Source organism: Amborella trichopoda, chromosome 12, assembly GCF_054954075.1.
Source record: "Amborella trichopoda isolate Santa Cruz 75 chromosome 12, AtrichopodaSantaCruz75HAP2 v2.0, whole genome shotgun sequence".
Taxonomy (NCBI): Eukaryota; Viridiplantae; Streptophyta; class Magnoliopsida; order Amborellales; family Amborellaceae; genus Amborella; species Amborella trichopoda.
In genome coordinates this window covers 30,739,943-30,756,009 of record NC_142347.1, presented here as the reverse complement: position 1 = coordinate 30,756,009, position 16,067 = coordinate 30,739,943, and the positions used below count along the sequence as shown (strand labels likewise).

The 16,067-nt window shown below is 35.5% G+C and overlaps 1 pseudogene across 1 annotated transcript; it reads right to left on the bottom strand.

Moving 5' to 3' along the window:
* Nucleotides 1-3,337: 3,337 nt before the first annotated feature.
* Nucleotides 3,338-14,489, bottom strand: LOC18438435 (plasma membrane ATPase-like; annotated as a pseudogene). The gene is made up of 18 exons (XR_016045716.1): nt 14,288-14,489; nt 12,769-12,888; nt 11,233-11,331; nt 10,973-11,110; nt 10,320-10,634; nt 9,383-9,709; nt 9,180-9,299; nt 8,942-9,064; nt 8,443-8,547; nt 8,050-8,356; nt 7,352-7,593; nt 7,171-7,203; nt 6,977-7,058; nt 6,715-6,875; nt 5,292-5,648; nt 4,377-4,550; nt 3,596-3,635; nt 3,338-3,498 (listed from the first exon to the last, which is right to left on the bottom strand). The product of XR_016045716.1 is annotated as a plasma membrane ATPase-like (transcript).
* Nucleotides 14,490-16,067: the final 1,578 nt, after the last annotated feature.

The following is a 16,067-nucleotide window of genomic DNA, read 5'->3' as shown; positions in this document are numbered from 1 at the left end:
ATACGTCGTTTTACTGTGAAACATATCTTTCTCTTGGTTTAATATTTTCAGATCCTAGGGGTTTTCTTAAGGAGAGACAAATTTCTTCTTGTTCCTTCTCAATTTGACATCTAATATTTTATTTTTTTCCCTCTCAGACAAAAAATAAAATAAAATTTTTTCTTTCTATTCCCAAATCCACTTTCTCTCTCTAAGCAGCACTTCGAGAGCCCTATTCCGATATCCAAAGACCCGTGTCAAGCTCCACATCTTTGACCTCACTTTTGTTTTTTTAGCTACTTTTGCTTGTTAAAAAATTATTTTTGTTTTCAACTTGAGTTTTGTTCTTAGATCAAGTTTTCTAATTATAAAATTTGTACATGGGTTATGAGAAATGAGATATGTTGGCTATAAAACTTGATGGGAAAAACTATCCCGATTGGTGCTTCTATTTTCTGTTTTTTGTTGAAGGAAAAGGTTTATGGGGATTTGTTGATAGAACTGAACCACAACCTGATCCATCTAATACAAAAGAAACCTAGTAATGAAAATCAACAATGTAAAAATTGTTTCATGGATTATCGACTCTGTGGATATGGATATTGACAAGCTAATAAGAGGCTCTGTCATGCGAAAGAAATGTGGGAATATATTGAAAAGATTTATCAGCAATCAAATCTTGCAAGGCGATTCCGACCCAAGTATGATATGTTTACTTATGGACAGGAGGAGAAAAACATCCAAGAACATTATGCTAGTTTTATGAACTTGTGGACAAAATATGAATCTGTAAGTATGACTATTATCACTAGTGCTTGTTGCATTAGAAGTCTTAATGCAGTTGCACATAGAATATAAAATCATTCGAGGCAATATTTTGAATCGTGAAACACTGCCCAATGTGGACATCATCCTAGGTGAGTTACTTCGTGAGGAGACGATAATTGTAACACAGGCTACCATTGAGGGAAAGAAGGATATACAGTTTGTATTTGTGGCTCAACTAGCCAAAGGAAAGCTATTACAAAAGAACCTATATTTGCTGTAATGTTATGCCTGTTAGGAATATGGTCATATAGCTTCACACTGTAAGAATAAATTTTTTTGTAATTATTGCAAACGTCTTTGATATATTAATACAGAGTGTGGAAATGTATTCTTTTTGTCCTTGGACTCCCACTCTTCATAAGTAGGATCACCTTTGAGGCTGGTTTTTTTCCATTCACAAAACTTAACTTACATTTGTTGTTGAGATACATAGTTGCAGCTCTAGAAGAAGTTTCACAATCCCCCATTTAGAAGAAAAAGTTTAAGAGAATACCTAATTTAAAGCAAAGATTATCCATTTTCAAGAAAGACTGGGTGCTGCTGCTGCTGCAAAGGGCTAGTTTCAAAGTGCTGTAAACTGCAAACTGCTGCAAATTGAGATTTGGTCATCAAACTTAAATTTGGTTTGCAAATATGGAGATTTCACTTGCAAATTGATGCGCTATGATTTGTACAAAAAGTATTTGCTTTGCAAATTTGCTTCGCAAGGGTCCATGGAAGATGCAAGATTTCGAAGATAAGTCAAATTTGGAAGGCAAAGCGTGACAGAAATTTGGAAGATTTGCAAAGCAAAACACAGATGCAAAGCTTGACAGAGATTTGTAGATTTGGAAGATTTGCAAAGCAAAGCATTGCAAAATTTTTGCCGATTGTGATTTCTTACAAAGCTTGACGGAGATTTGGAAGGCAAGAAAGAAATTGACCAGTCCTCTAATACCATGCAAAAGAAGAGGCAAGAAAGAAAGAAAAGACGACTTTACGGTCTTTTGGCCCTACATCCCCGTTGAAAGGCTATTAAGTTGTGCCAATTATTTTATTCACCTCGTATTAAATAAAAGATAGAAGATAACAACAAAATAGAAACTAATTATCCAAATATCTCCAAAATATATCCAAAGATGTTATTCATATTTAGTTACCCCAAATATGAGTTTTGGATAACTATATCATCTGTGTACCATATTTGAATAGCTAGCTACACTCAATTATGTTTAACTATATCGGCTGTGTACCATATTTGAGTAGCTAGTTGTACTCGATTACGAACTAGGTGCATATTTCAACAAGAGACTAAAGTAATAAAAGTAAATGAAGGGAGAGAAATTGCTTTTTCAACTAAGAGAAGAGAGATGCATCAGAGAGAATGGTTGTGATGACAATTGTGAGTATTATTTAAAGTTAAGGACAAAAATAGAATATATACAAATAAGAAAGGCAAATGAGATGAAAGAAAAAGAGGGGTCATCCTCTTACTATATATACTATATACTAAGTACTAATTATTAAAATAAAATTTCAGTATTAAATAAAATTTCAATATTAAAGTAAAATTCTCAAAAGAAAATCTTATACAATGCACAATATCAAAAAAAGTGGAAATCAACATGCCTAATGTAGAGAAAAAAGTATGATGGCCTTGGAGAGAAATAGGATAGTCGCCTTTGTCCCATGTGAAGCCGAGGTTAAAAGTTTTCATTTGGAATAATATGAGCACTAAATCTAGTTGAATACATAATCTCTTTCTCTCTCTGCAAAACTATCTTATTGATATTTAATACATAATCTCTCTCTCTCTCTCTCTCTCTCTCTCTCTCTCTCTCTCTCTCTCTCTCTCTCTCTCTCTCTCTCTCTCTCTCTCTCTGTGAAGGCTATATGGAACCAAAACAAGGAGTCAAATACCCCTATAAAGGAAATACTATACAAAAAAACCCAAAAAATTGCAGGCAAAGATTTTCTTAACATCAAATGACCTTAAAAAAATATTAAGGAAAAGAGAAAAAAAAAAAAAAGAGATCCAAACCACACAATATCGAAAGACAACAAATGACCTTAAAAATATATTAAAGAAAAGAGAAAAAAAAAGAGAGATTCAAACCACACAATATCAAAATAAAATGGAAGGCAACAAACTATATATAGAGAAAAGAGGCATGATTGCATTTAATAGAAAGAGTGTGATTGCATTCGACAGAGAATGCTTGAACTTGAAAGAATGAGAAAAGGGGAGAGACATGAAAAGTTGTTAGAGACAGAGAGCATGGAGGAGTAATCACAACTAATAACATAAACAAATGACATGTTTTATATTGCTCCATTGATGACTTAAAAGCCGCGAAAAAGATAGATTATAAAAATTATTCTCAAATATCAACTTACAAACCCTTCTGCCTAAAGAAAAAAGATTGATATTTACAGAGAGAAAAAAAGAAAACAGAAGAATACAAATAACCTTCTACTTAAAATTCAAAGAAAAAAGATTAATATTTAGAGATAGAGAAAAAAAGAAAACACAAAAGTGTATAAACAACCTTCTACTAAAAATTCCCCTAACTTCTAAGTCCCTCACATTACCCATTTGTCTCTCTCTCTCTCTTGCTTGATTTTGGTGAGTCAGTGGGCCTTTTTACTCTCTTAAACAGTGTAATGTTCTTGGATGGTCTCGATATCCAGACCCTTCAACTTCACCACAGACTCCACATGCCCTTTTAGATTGTGCAGTTTTTGAAGCTTGTCACCACGGACTCCACATGCCCCTTTAAAGCATGCAATTCTTGAAGCCTGTCACCACAGACTTCACATGCCCCTTTAGAGTGTGCAGTTCTTGAAGCCTGCCCATAACACCACCACATAAAACAGTTTGATATTATTTACTTTGTCATTTGAAATACAGACATATTAATTGAACATAGAGAGAGAAACTTGCATTAAAGACAGAGAGAGCAGTGCTATTAGAGAGAGAGAGAGAGAGAGAGAGAGAGAGAGAGAGAGAGAGAGGCAAATAGGGCCATTAAGATAAGAGTATGTTAGCCAGTGTGTGTGAGAGAGAGAGCAACATTGACAGGATTGAGATAGAAGGAAAAACTTTATGTAAGGTTGTGACCCCATACTAATAAGTAAGGTTCACCTAAAAAATCTGATAGAAAAAAGCATTTTGATGTTGGAAAACTTTCTAATTAATCATCTCGATCTTGAGACTAATGTACTATAAAGAAAAAAAAAATTCAGTCTTAAAAGTAGTGCATATTGTAACCGTCTGTTTTTAAGATTTTCAAAGGTTTATGGATCTACTTGATCTGCATTGTTTTTAGGAATTTAAATTTGACAATAGGTTTAAACATGAATTTTCAAGCCATTCTAAAATTTTAACTATATCTTTCAACAAAATTTAGAGGTGCGCCTTACTTATACAGCATAAGATAGGCACTGTACAAACCTCACCCAAGATAAATAGAGTTGTGCCCTTTAGAGAGAGAGGGAGAGGCTGCATTATGTTAGTGTTTTAGCATTCAAAAGAGAGACTGAGTGTTGTATGCCCTTTTTTGTGAGAGAGAGAGGGAGATGAGCCAGACCTAGCAACTTCGGCACGATGCTTGGCTTGCTCAGCAAGCTAGGTGAGCTCCCTGTAGCTGGTCTAGTAGTTGAAGAGCTGTGACGGCTTCGGAGGGCTGCAGGGTGTGCTGGGCAAGTGCCCATTGCGCCTCTCTCTCACCCTTCCCGTAATCCTTTTTTGTTGTGAAAGCAGTCTGCACATCCAAAACATAACAACCATATCAAACAAACAACCAAAGTTGAGATACAAACACAAAATGGGTTTGAACTTATAATTTATATAGTTTGGGTATATATTAACATTAGTAGGAGCCAAAAATATGAAATGAGTGTGGACATGTTTATTCTCAATAAAAAATGTACTAAAAAATCCTTGTGTAGGGGATAAAAATTAAGGTTTGAGAAAATAAAAAATTAAAAGAGCAAAATACAAGAATTTATATGGTTTAGCAAATTTAAATTGCCCTACGTCTATAGGATGGCAAAATTTTCTTATGTTGATTGGAAAAGCACCATGCAAATATGGAGAAAATGAAGGCTTAGATAAAAGCATCTAATATCCTTTAAATTAGAATTCTAGAGGGATGTAGTGACCATGCTGCATTTTAGAGAGAGAGAGGAAGACATAGGAGCATAGTGAATGTGAGAAAAAATAAATAGTGCAGTGAAATGAAGTAATAATGATGAGTGGAACTTTTATGTCGTTTTATAAAAGATGGCAACTTGTTTAACAAGTAGTCCATATTAGTCTGAGGAATTATAGCACTCCATTTTGTATGTTTTCTCCATGATATTTCATCACGCAGTACCACAAGCAAACAATAAACAGAGACATCAAAGAAAGCATATCACAAATAAAGGATGAGAGAGAGCTATAAAGCACGGATAGATAGACAAAAATAGATAGATGTAGAGAGTCAGAAGGGGGTATATGCCTTATTTTGGAGGAAGGAGTCCCATGCCTTGCCACTGAGGGCATAGCGAACCACGAATTTGAAGATGTCGAGAGGGAAATATGTGATAATGGAGTACAGCCAAATGACACCAGCCCAACCCCACCCAATGCCGGCGATCCTCGCGAAGCCCCAATTTGCATAGACAGCGATGAGGGTGGCAATGAGCTGAGCGAAGGCAAAGGCAACCAGCAGCAAGAGGCCAGGGCGCTCGATGAAGGAAAAGCTCCTTGATCGGGTGACAAAGATGAGGGCCTGGCTCACGATGCTTACTTGCAAGTACAGTGCCGCCATGAGCTCGGCATGGTTATCCTTGATGGAGTGGACTCCAAACACGTCCTGCACACAAGCACCACGATCACCATCACCATCACCACGTCACATTCGAGGATTTACTTTTAAATTTTTGTTTCACTTATGTACCCCCAAAAGAAACAACCTAAAAAATGATTAGATTTCCTCTACTCAAGATTGGGAATCTTAAAGAAGTACATAATAATTCAATGATAAGTTTATTTTCAATATCCACCGTTAGATGTAAATTGAGAGTGTTGGGTGTGTGTCATTGACTAGGCACAAACTTCAAAATAAAATTTATCGAACAACATGATGCATTTTAAGCTATTCAAATTTCACATACAATGGTTGAGGATGATTGCGACCTGCTTGTACAAAAAGTGAATGGTCTTATAGTATTCAATCTCTTTAATTATTTGAAATCGGCTTTGACACCTTAAATAAAAGAAAAAATATACAAAGAGGGTTTAAGGAGGTCACGATCACTCATGTCCATCAATTTTTTAATTAGACGGTTGTAAGAGTGTCATTGACTAGACTTGTAGTTCAAACACGAAACATTCTCGAACTTCGTAACAACCCCAAGCTATTTATTCTACGATCTAATGGCTAAGAGTAATTATAACCTCCATGACTAAGAGTAATTATAACATCCTTGTAACAAAAATAAAGGATACAATCCCTAAAAATTTTACTGTTATCTCTACAAAAATTTTCGCAGATGATATACAATCCCTATATCTTAAGGGGCCGTCACTTGGTGTGACGGTTAAAGACTCGGGTAGCCAGCACAAAAGCGTGGGTTTGAGTCTTAAGAGCGGCCACTTTGTGCATAAAAAGCTAAAGGTTAGGACCGTTTTTAGCCCACCCCTTTTGGGACCCTGCATAGGAAGGACCAGCACCCGATTACGACCCTTTACTATATCTTGACAAAAAGAAAAAGCATATTGACTCAAATACACACGCTCTTTTTCTCTCTAACACGTTAACGCATACAAACATGTGCCCTTCCTCACTTTCCTCTGCGTGACTGCACACATGCCCTCTCTCAGCTAGTATCTACCAATCTCTCTCTCTCTCTCTAGTGGGGTGGCGTAGCGTGGCATACCGAGAAGAAGTCAGTCTTGTGCACCACCCAGAAGAAGACCACAGTCATGACGGCAAGGTAAGTCCCGAGCACCACGCCCGTTGTGAAGATTTCCTTCAATTTCCAGCTATCTGGCATTGGCGATGGCTTCACTCTGTCCTTTGAGATTGTCATGATCGTCCCTGTATCACCACGACATTCACATTACTACAAGTTTCACATGAACAAACAGTTTGGATTTTCTCAATATGGAAAATGGACGGATGAGATCATTGTCTCTTACCGTCGTTGAGGATGGCGATTACGAGAATCATGAAAGGAGAGAAGTCGAACTTCTATATGAGAGCAATCAACATGAAACCCAACTGCCATATTTCTCCAAAAAATATATCACAAACATAAGGAAAAAGAAAAACCAGAACCAAAACTTACAAAAATAAAATGGCAAATAGCACAATTTCGGAAGTCGGAACGTACCACCATACGAATGGTGATAGAAAACGCATATATCTGTAAATAATAAGCCAGTGTTTCAAAAAAGAGTAAGAAAAGACAAGCAGAACATTAACAGGGATGGATTAGAACATTAATAGGGATGGATTGAGAAAAAGAGATTCAGTATAATAGATAAAGGAAGTACGAGAGAGAATAAGGATACCGTGTAGTTCTTCATCCTCTGGAAGATGGCTCTGCTGGTGAGAACAACACTCACAATAACACTGAGGCCAGGCTCAGTGAGGATGATGTCAGAGGCACTTCTAGCAGCATCGGTAGCATCAGCAACGGCAATACCAATGTCGACTTTCTTCAAGGCCGGGGCATCGTTCACGCCATCCCCTGTCATACCACATATGTGCTTCCTCTCCTGCAGCTTCTTCACAATCTCATACTTGTGCTCTGAGAGAGAGAGAGAGAGAGAGAGAGAGAGAGAGAGAGAGAGAGAGAGAGAGAGAGAGAGAGAGAGAGAGAGAGAGAGAGAGAGAGGAGCTATTTATTAGTCGATGCTCTTCTTCGTAGGTTAGAATCAAAACCTAAAAGCCATAGATTATTTAAATCTTCATAATTCAGAATTTAAAATCCAAAAGCTATTATCTTTTCATATTTGCACATCTTCATATAGAAAAAACCCAAAAGCTTTTGTCTGTTCAGACTTGCTCATCTTCATAGTTCAGAATTGAAAACCCAAAAGCCATTGTCTATTAATACTTGCACTGCACTTTGTCTTTAATTGAGAAAAAGGCAGTCTCAAGTAGTTAGTGGTTGTACTTATGGAGTTTAAAAATAAACCCCAAAAAGTGTGCTCTGATTTAGTCCCTACAAGCACATGTGTGAAATTTTTTCAGAATTTATTATCAGGAAAAACTCCAGCAAAACCATCGGCCTTCTGGATGAGCTTGTCAACAGGGAGGCCAGCCAGTGATTTGTCCTTGCTCTGGCTAAGCAGAGAGGACGAAGGGTACATGTTGGTGCCCATTCCGAGCCTTCGTCCCGTCTCCTTGGCAATGGCGAGCTGGTCACCTGTGATCATCTTCACATTCAAACCTAAGTGGAGAGCCCTCTTGATGGTCTCTGCACTGTCTTGCCTTGGAGGATCAAAGAGAGGTAACACCGCTACAAACTCCCATGGCCCCCCGGCGCTCTCTTTTGTCGCCTCTGGCACCTCCTGAATCATCCATCAAACAATAATTCAGCTCTCTCTCACTCTCACACACACACACATCCATGATAACAAGAAGGGAGAGCAATGACCTGTCTGGCAATAGCCAGAGAACGATGCCCACGATCGGCATATTTGTCAATGATAGAGTGAACCTTATTCCTGGCATCCTCTCTCAGGTTGCATAAATCCACAATCTGTATTATTATTTTTCAATATAAACAAATATGAATTTCGGTAAATTATGCAAACTCTTAAGCTAAACCCCCTTCCAAACATCCCAACAATTTCAATCCCTACTGCTGAACTACCTAAGATAAACAAAAGGAAACATGTCAAAACACACCTATGAGATTAACTAGTTAATATACATATGATTTTGATTTGGAATAGTACAAAAAGTATAGAATGTTAAATAGTTGAAATGTGAAATGTATTTTCATAAATTTCCCATAAATAAAACCACGTTCTAAGTCAAACAAGAGGAAGCTGATTCACACTAATGAAGAGTAATGTATCCTTTTAATTTAGGATCTAAACATGAATAAAACAAAATCTGAAACTAATTGATGGAAAAGTAGAGTGTCTCACCTGCTCTGGTGCACCCTTGCTAGCACGATGCCAGGAACCATCAGACTCGATGTACGTAATGGCGGTGCGCTTGTCCACAGGGTTGAATGGCAAGAAATGCATCTCCTGTATACCTGCCCGGGCCTGAGCCAACACCATGCATTTGTAAATTTCCTCTTTATCTCTCTGAGCATTGCATTCCTTTTTATTCACTCTCGATTGTTTCTTCTTGGTGTATAATAACACAGTTGAAGCTTACCTCCTTGGGGTCAGCCAACATACTGACAATTGCAGTGTCAATGGCATCCTGGTTCTTGACTCTCGATGCCCTCGCAGCAAGCAGCACTGCCTTGTCCCTGTCCACATCCTTTGTGAACACCTGTAACCCAGATTTTATTTAGCCAAGATGATCTCTACCAGAGAGAGAGAGAGAGAGAGAGAGGAAATGTAAACCAGGAGTACCTCGATCATGGTCTTGTCGACAGTAAGCTTGTTAAGGGTTAGAGTTCCAGTCTTATCACTGCAGAGGACATCCATGCCGGCCATCTCCTCAATGGCAGTCATCCTCTTGGTGATGGCACCTTGCTCTGAGAGCCTGTGGGAACCAATGGCCATGGTAACAGAGAGCACAGTGGGCATGGCAATGGGGATTCCACCAATGAGGAGGACAAGGAGATTGTCAATTCCATCCCTGTACTTCCTATGTTGAATTGGGTACATCACTATGATCTCCACCAACATTCCCAAAGCAATTGAGCAAATGCAAAAGTTACCAATTGCTGCAAGAACCTGCAAATTCCCAATACAAATTGATGTTAACATTCTTTTCTCCTGTAGTTTTGACATGTTTCCTTTCAAATAATTCTGGGTGAAGAAATGATAACACTTCATTCTTATCAGAATTCTCCTGCACTTTTTGGGACGCAACATGTTATAACTAATAAGTGCCTGCTAATGCATAGTCTTATATGCACTTACAATTTTCCTTGAGGCTTAGAAATCCATTAGTTTTTTGTAAGTTTGAAAGAAAGATTGGAAGAAACTTCATTTTTGGTATTTGAGTATGGACATCATATTTATGTTTTTCATTATTTAAATGACGCAAGTAAATATTCCAAATGCATTTGTTGGGTATTCCAAAGGTTATTTGTTAGTCTTAAAATCTATTGTTAAATATCTTATTAGTAATCTCTCAAAAAAGTTTCATAGTCATCATCACCACCACTACTATCATCATCTGAGCTATATCCCAACTATTTGGGGTCGTCTACATGAATCATTTTCTACCATCTTGCTATATTAAGGGTTGTTCTCTCAGTTAGACTATACCCTCAGTCCCAAAAAATTTTTATAAAACTAATTTAAATTTATACTAATAGGTTTATATACTTCATCTCACCTTTTGGAAGTGACCAACTTGGTTAGTAGAGTCGACGAGATGTGCCGCCTTGCCAAAAAAAGTGTGGACACCAGTAGCAATGACAATGGCTTCGATTTCACCTTGCTTGCAAGTGGAACCAGAGAACACCTCATCTCCAGGATGCTTAGTAACCGGAAGTGACTCACCAGTTAAGGCTGACTGATCAATCTTTAATGGATCGCCCACCAAAAGACGAGCATCAGCTGGTACAATATCTCCCAACTTTATGCTTATAACATCACCAGGCACCAAGATAGCAGCCTCTTGCTCACTCCATTTCCCATCTCTAAGAACCTGTTGAAAATAAAGTAACATGAGAAGAAAGAGCCTGGTTGTCAAGCCAAAATAAGTAAGAGTGGAAAGTAAAACATTGGGGTAGTCCCCTGGTTTGTTTGTTTCTTGTAAATAAAAATGTGTCTTTCATTTAACAAAAGTATTTAGAGCTTCTTGCTCGAGTATTTTTAATTTTCACAAACACCTAGGAATGCAATCTCAGGGACATTTCTCCACACAAACTCTGAGAAATTTTTCTGAGCCCGACCATTGACACACAGAATCGGATGTATTTCTACCAAGCTTAGACAATCTTATTGACTGTTTTTTTTTAGTGTTAATGGAAGCAGTGACTTTACCTTTGTCTTTGGAGCAAGACCAGCCATTAGAGCAGCTGCTGCATTTCCGGCATTGTTTTCTTCAATGAAACTGATGGTGGAGTTGATGATCAATAGAACAACAATGCCCACAAAGTCTTGCCAATCTGGTGGCTTCCCCTGCAAATTTCCAATTACAAAATTTCAGTTTTAATGTCATATCTCTTTACTTAATATTAATACTAAAATCAGATAGCTGTAACTCCAACTCATAGCTATATGGCCACAGGGAAGAAGTATACCCCTCCATTTGCCAGAGCAATTGCTATGAGAGCTGCCACTTCCATGACCCATGATAGAGGATTCCACATGAAACCCAAAAACTTGAGAATCTTGCCTTCCTGTTAGCCAAAACCCCAAATTTGAGTGAAAACCGTAATTTTTTTTTTCCTTTTTTTTGTTAATCAATGAGGAGATGAGAAAAATTACCTATCCAACTTCTTTGAAATTCATATGAACATGCATAAATGTTAGTATTGAGTGAGGTCTTTGAAATTCATATGAACATGCATAAATGTTAGTATTGAGTGAGGTGAAAAGCGTATTTTAGTCTAAGATGGTTAAAATGGTGACACCTTATATAATATAGTGCCCACTTCCTTGAATTTTCCATAATTTTGAGTGATCAAATTATTTAATCAAATATGTAAAGTTTTTGGAACATCAGAAATTGGTGATTGTGGATATATATATTTTTTATCAATAATGGTATCTTTTATGATAAAAAGTTCAATCTTCTTCTTTTTAGGCTTGCCGATTTTATTTACAAGTATCATCATTTTTTACCAACAAAATTCATACTATGTGAAATTTTGTTGAGAAATTCATCATGCATAATACCTTTGATAGTCCAAATAAAACCCAATTCCTTTATATTTACAAAGGAAAAAATAGAGAAAAACCTTACCTTCGATTGAACCCAATCCAAATTGGGGATTGCTATTTACGCCCAATTTTCTCTATTTGCACCCATGCTTTTGCTTTTAAGCACCAAAACAAATGGGGAAAATACCAAATGAGAATTTCCACCCAAGTCTCTTAAATTGCGCAAGACTGTTTTGTTTTTTATTTTTATTTTTTTCTCTATTTGCGCCCATGCTTTTGCTCTTGAGCACCAAAACAAATGGGGCAATACCAAATGAGAATTTCCACCCAAGTCTCTTAAATTGCGCAAGAATGTTTTGTTTTTTATTTTTATTTTTTTGGGTGAGTCAATGGGGAGAAGCCCTTGCCTTATTAGGAATTGAGCAAATTTTTTTTTTTTTTTTTGGACGAGTCAATGGGGAGAAGCCCCTACCTTGTTAGGAATTGAGTCTAAGACAATGTTGCAAATTGTCTAGTGCTAACTAATTAAGCTGGGACAAGTTAGTAATAGGAAGAAACTCAAGACATTAAGTTATGGCGCTCTACCACCCTGTCTACCTAGTCTCGAACCCATTCCTAAGGTTGCAATATTTCTAATGCTCTTTTTCTTGAGTGTCAAAGATTTCTATTTCTCAAAATAAAAGATGAATTAAAATGGAACCCAATTAATTTTACATATTATATGGTGAACATAAATATGAATGGGCCCTTGTCTTCAGTGGTCAAGGTGGTTGAACCATTTAACATGTCAAAAATTATGAAATGAAAAATCAAATAAAAAAGTCATTTAGATTTATTATTCTTATAAAAGAAAAAAAAAGAGGGTAATGATCCATGCTCTATTAAATATCAAAGTAAAAATTTTTAAAGCTAAAAGAGAAATAGAAGTAAACAAAAATTGACAAGGGTCCAACCTTTTTCTCCTCTAACTTGTTTGGGCCAAATATTTGGAGACGCTGCTCCCCCTCCTCGGAGGACAAACCCTCTTTGGTGCATTTCAAATGCTCGCAGACTTCCTCGATCGGAATCTGTTCCTGCAATTTATAATGGGTGCGGTTTGTATAGAGCTGAGGCTCTAAACAATCAAATTTGAGCCTACCTTCAAATAGTGTCAAGAAATGTGGATTCAATATTGGAAATATTTTGCTCGCCTTAAAATATATTTTTATCTTTAATTATAACATTTAAAATTTCAAAAACAGTGTAGATCGAGCAGATCTATAAAAACTTGAATAACTTAAAAATTAACGGTCAAAAAATACATTACAAGATACGCTATTTCCAAAACTTAAAATCCTTTTTTTTCTCAAGTCTATGCATCTTGATGTCGAGATGATCAATTTGAAGATATTTGAGCATCAAAACAACCTCTTTTAGTGAAATTTTTTAGGTAAGCTGTAATTTGAATGGTTAGAGCCTAAGCTATATATAAACTTTTCCCTATTATAATATAATATATAGCCATATACTCCTGTCCTTTGCAATTTTTGAGTTAAGAAAGGCTATATAATATAGTATGTAGCCATAAAATAAACACAACCATCTAATTTCAAATCTAATGGTCAAAATAAATTGTGACCACCTTATACCAAAGGTAAATGTCTTATTGTAAACATTTTTATAACATATAGCCATATAATCAGTGTACAACAAAATTCGCTGGACTCGGCCAAGTCTGGAAACACCTGACGGTAAGCTTAGCTAAGAAAATATTGTTTTTTAAATGATTGTTGATGCCACAATGTTAGGGCTTCTTCATAGAGGTGTGGGTCTGGGGCTTTACATTTTTATATAAGGTTGTAACCTTAAAATATAGAATTAAAAAAGCACATAAAAAATTTCATCATAAAAGGTTGTTTGGATGTTGGAAAACCCTCTAATTAATCACCTCAACATCGAGATGTATGAATAACAAAAGAAAAAACGATTTCGAGCCTGCAAAATAGTGGATCTTGCAACACATTGTCTAGACTGTCCATTTCCAAGATTTTCATGTGTTTGTAAATCTACTTGATTCGAACTATTTTTAGAGAGTTTAAAATTTTATAATTAGATATGAAAATAGATTCTAAGCCATCCTAAGAATTTTTTTATATCAAAATTACATCTATCATAAAATTTAGAGATGCACCTTGTTTGAGGTTGCAACTTATTATTGTCAAAAAAACAAAAAAACAAAAAAACAAAAAAAAAAGAAGAAGAAGAAGGTTGCAACTATATGGAAACCACACTTATATTTGTATTGTATATACTATATTTATGTAAGCCCTGAAACTGTGAACCCCATGGGGTAGGGAAAGAAAGAACCAACCCAAATAACATTAAACAAAAAAGAAACAAGAAACATAAGAGGTAAAAACTAATCTATCATCTATTTCGAAAAAAAAAAAAACTATCCTGTGTGTGTGTGGGTGAGAGAGAATAGAGACTTACAAGATCAACAGCATGAAGAATGTCTTGGAGGGCAGTGCCTTCATCATCTGCCATCTCTTCAAACCAACAAAAGAGAGGATTCAGTCCCTTTCAAAATCTCTCCGTCTCCCTCTCTCTATGTGTAAATAAATATATAGGTATCTCCTTCACCCACCGATTGCCCTCAATTCTAAATCGATAAGAATTAGATTACATTGCCCTCAATTCTAAATCGATAAGAATTAGATTACATAAAAACCGAAAGTTAAGGGAATCCAAAAATCAAGTATTATCAACTTTCAGTTTCCGTTGCAATCAAATTTGTCCTACATATATAGTACGTATAGGGTTATTTCAATTATGATATATCCACTTTCCTACCAATGGACAGAGATTTACAAAGTTATGATAGAGAGAGGAAAATAGGATAATTTTAAGGAAGCCTAAGGAGAGGAGTACGTGTCGGTAATTGGGTGTGTGTGAGAGATATTCCCCAAATTTTTAAGAGGCATATTAATCTCCCTCTTTCATCTATCTAATATTTGTGAAAAAAAAAACCATATCTTTTTTTTTTTTCTTTTTTGACCAAGGTTGCAAAAAATAAAAAAAAACCACCTCTTCATAACCTAGTTTTAGATCACTTGAATTAAATCATATTTTTATCTTTTGAAACTTTTTACTATTAGTTTTTAAATAACTAAAACTTTTAAAAAACTGTTTGTAGTGCTTTAAAATAAAACATGTTCTCTTTAAAGTAAAACGTGTAAGCTCTTAATCTCTTTCTAAATATCAACCCCTAACTCAAGAACTTCTAAACTTAGAACTATAATAACTACCATTAATTTCCTCCAATAACAAAAATATAAATTATTGCTCAAATTAAGTGAGAAGTTTAGAGAGAGGGCTTGTGCGTCAAGGGAAGATTTTTTGGATACCTCTCCTTAGGTAAGACTGAACAAAATTCAATGAATAATCCAAATCATAATAATGGCTATTATTAAGTAAATATTTTTAAGGGAAAGAACTTTACCGAAAATAATATATTTTGTTCCGCACTGAGGAATGGCGATCAGGTGATCTGGAGCCCAAAAAATCTAAATTTTATAATAATTGGACATGAGTCTCTCTCTATATATCTTGAGGACGTTATTTTTTAAGAGAAAAAATACTAAAAGATAATGATTTAAAAAAAAAAAAGATTTCTAATATATGAAAGGCAACGTGATTTTGAGAGAGAACTGAATATTTTCTTTCTAAATATCAACCCTTATCTTTATACAAACTTTGGATTATCAAGTAAGAGAAGTTGCCATTAGTCACATGAAATTACTATCTTTATGCAAACTTAAGATGATTAAAAAATATTAAGACCCACATAAAATTATTATCTAAGATTGGTATATTGTAGAAATTTTTTAGAATAATCATATTTAGGGAACCTAATATTTCAGGAGAGATAAATAGACAGAGAAAATATTGAATAAAGATTTTAGGAGAGAGAGAAGATACATGGGATTCACCTAAGAAGAGAGCGGTAGTTTTCATCTTGGAGAGCTTCAAAGTAATGGTATTTGAGAGAGCATTGGATTAAGGAGCCGTTTGGATCCATAGAAAAAGATTAGGTGAAAAAATCTATCTTATTTGAAATGTATTTCTCCATAAAAGTATTTTATATAAAATAGATTTATGCTGTTTCGATGGTATAGAGATGCATAATATTTTCATGGCTTTTGGTTTTTAAATTTTTGTTTTGTTAAATGCTCTAGATTGTATTATTAATTATAATGTAATTTTTTTTTTT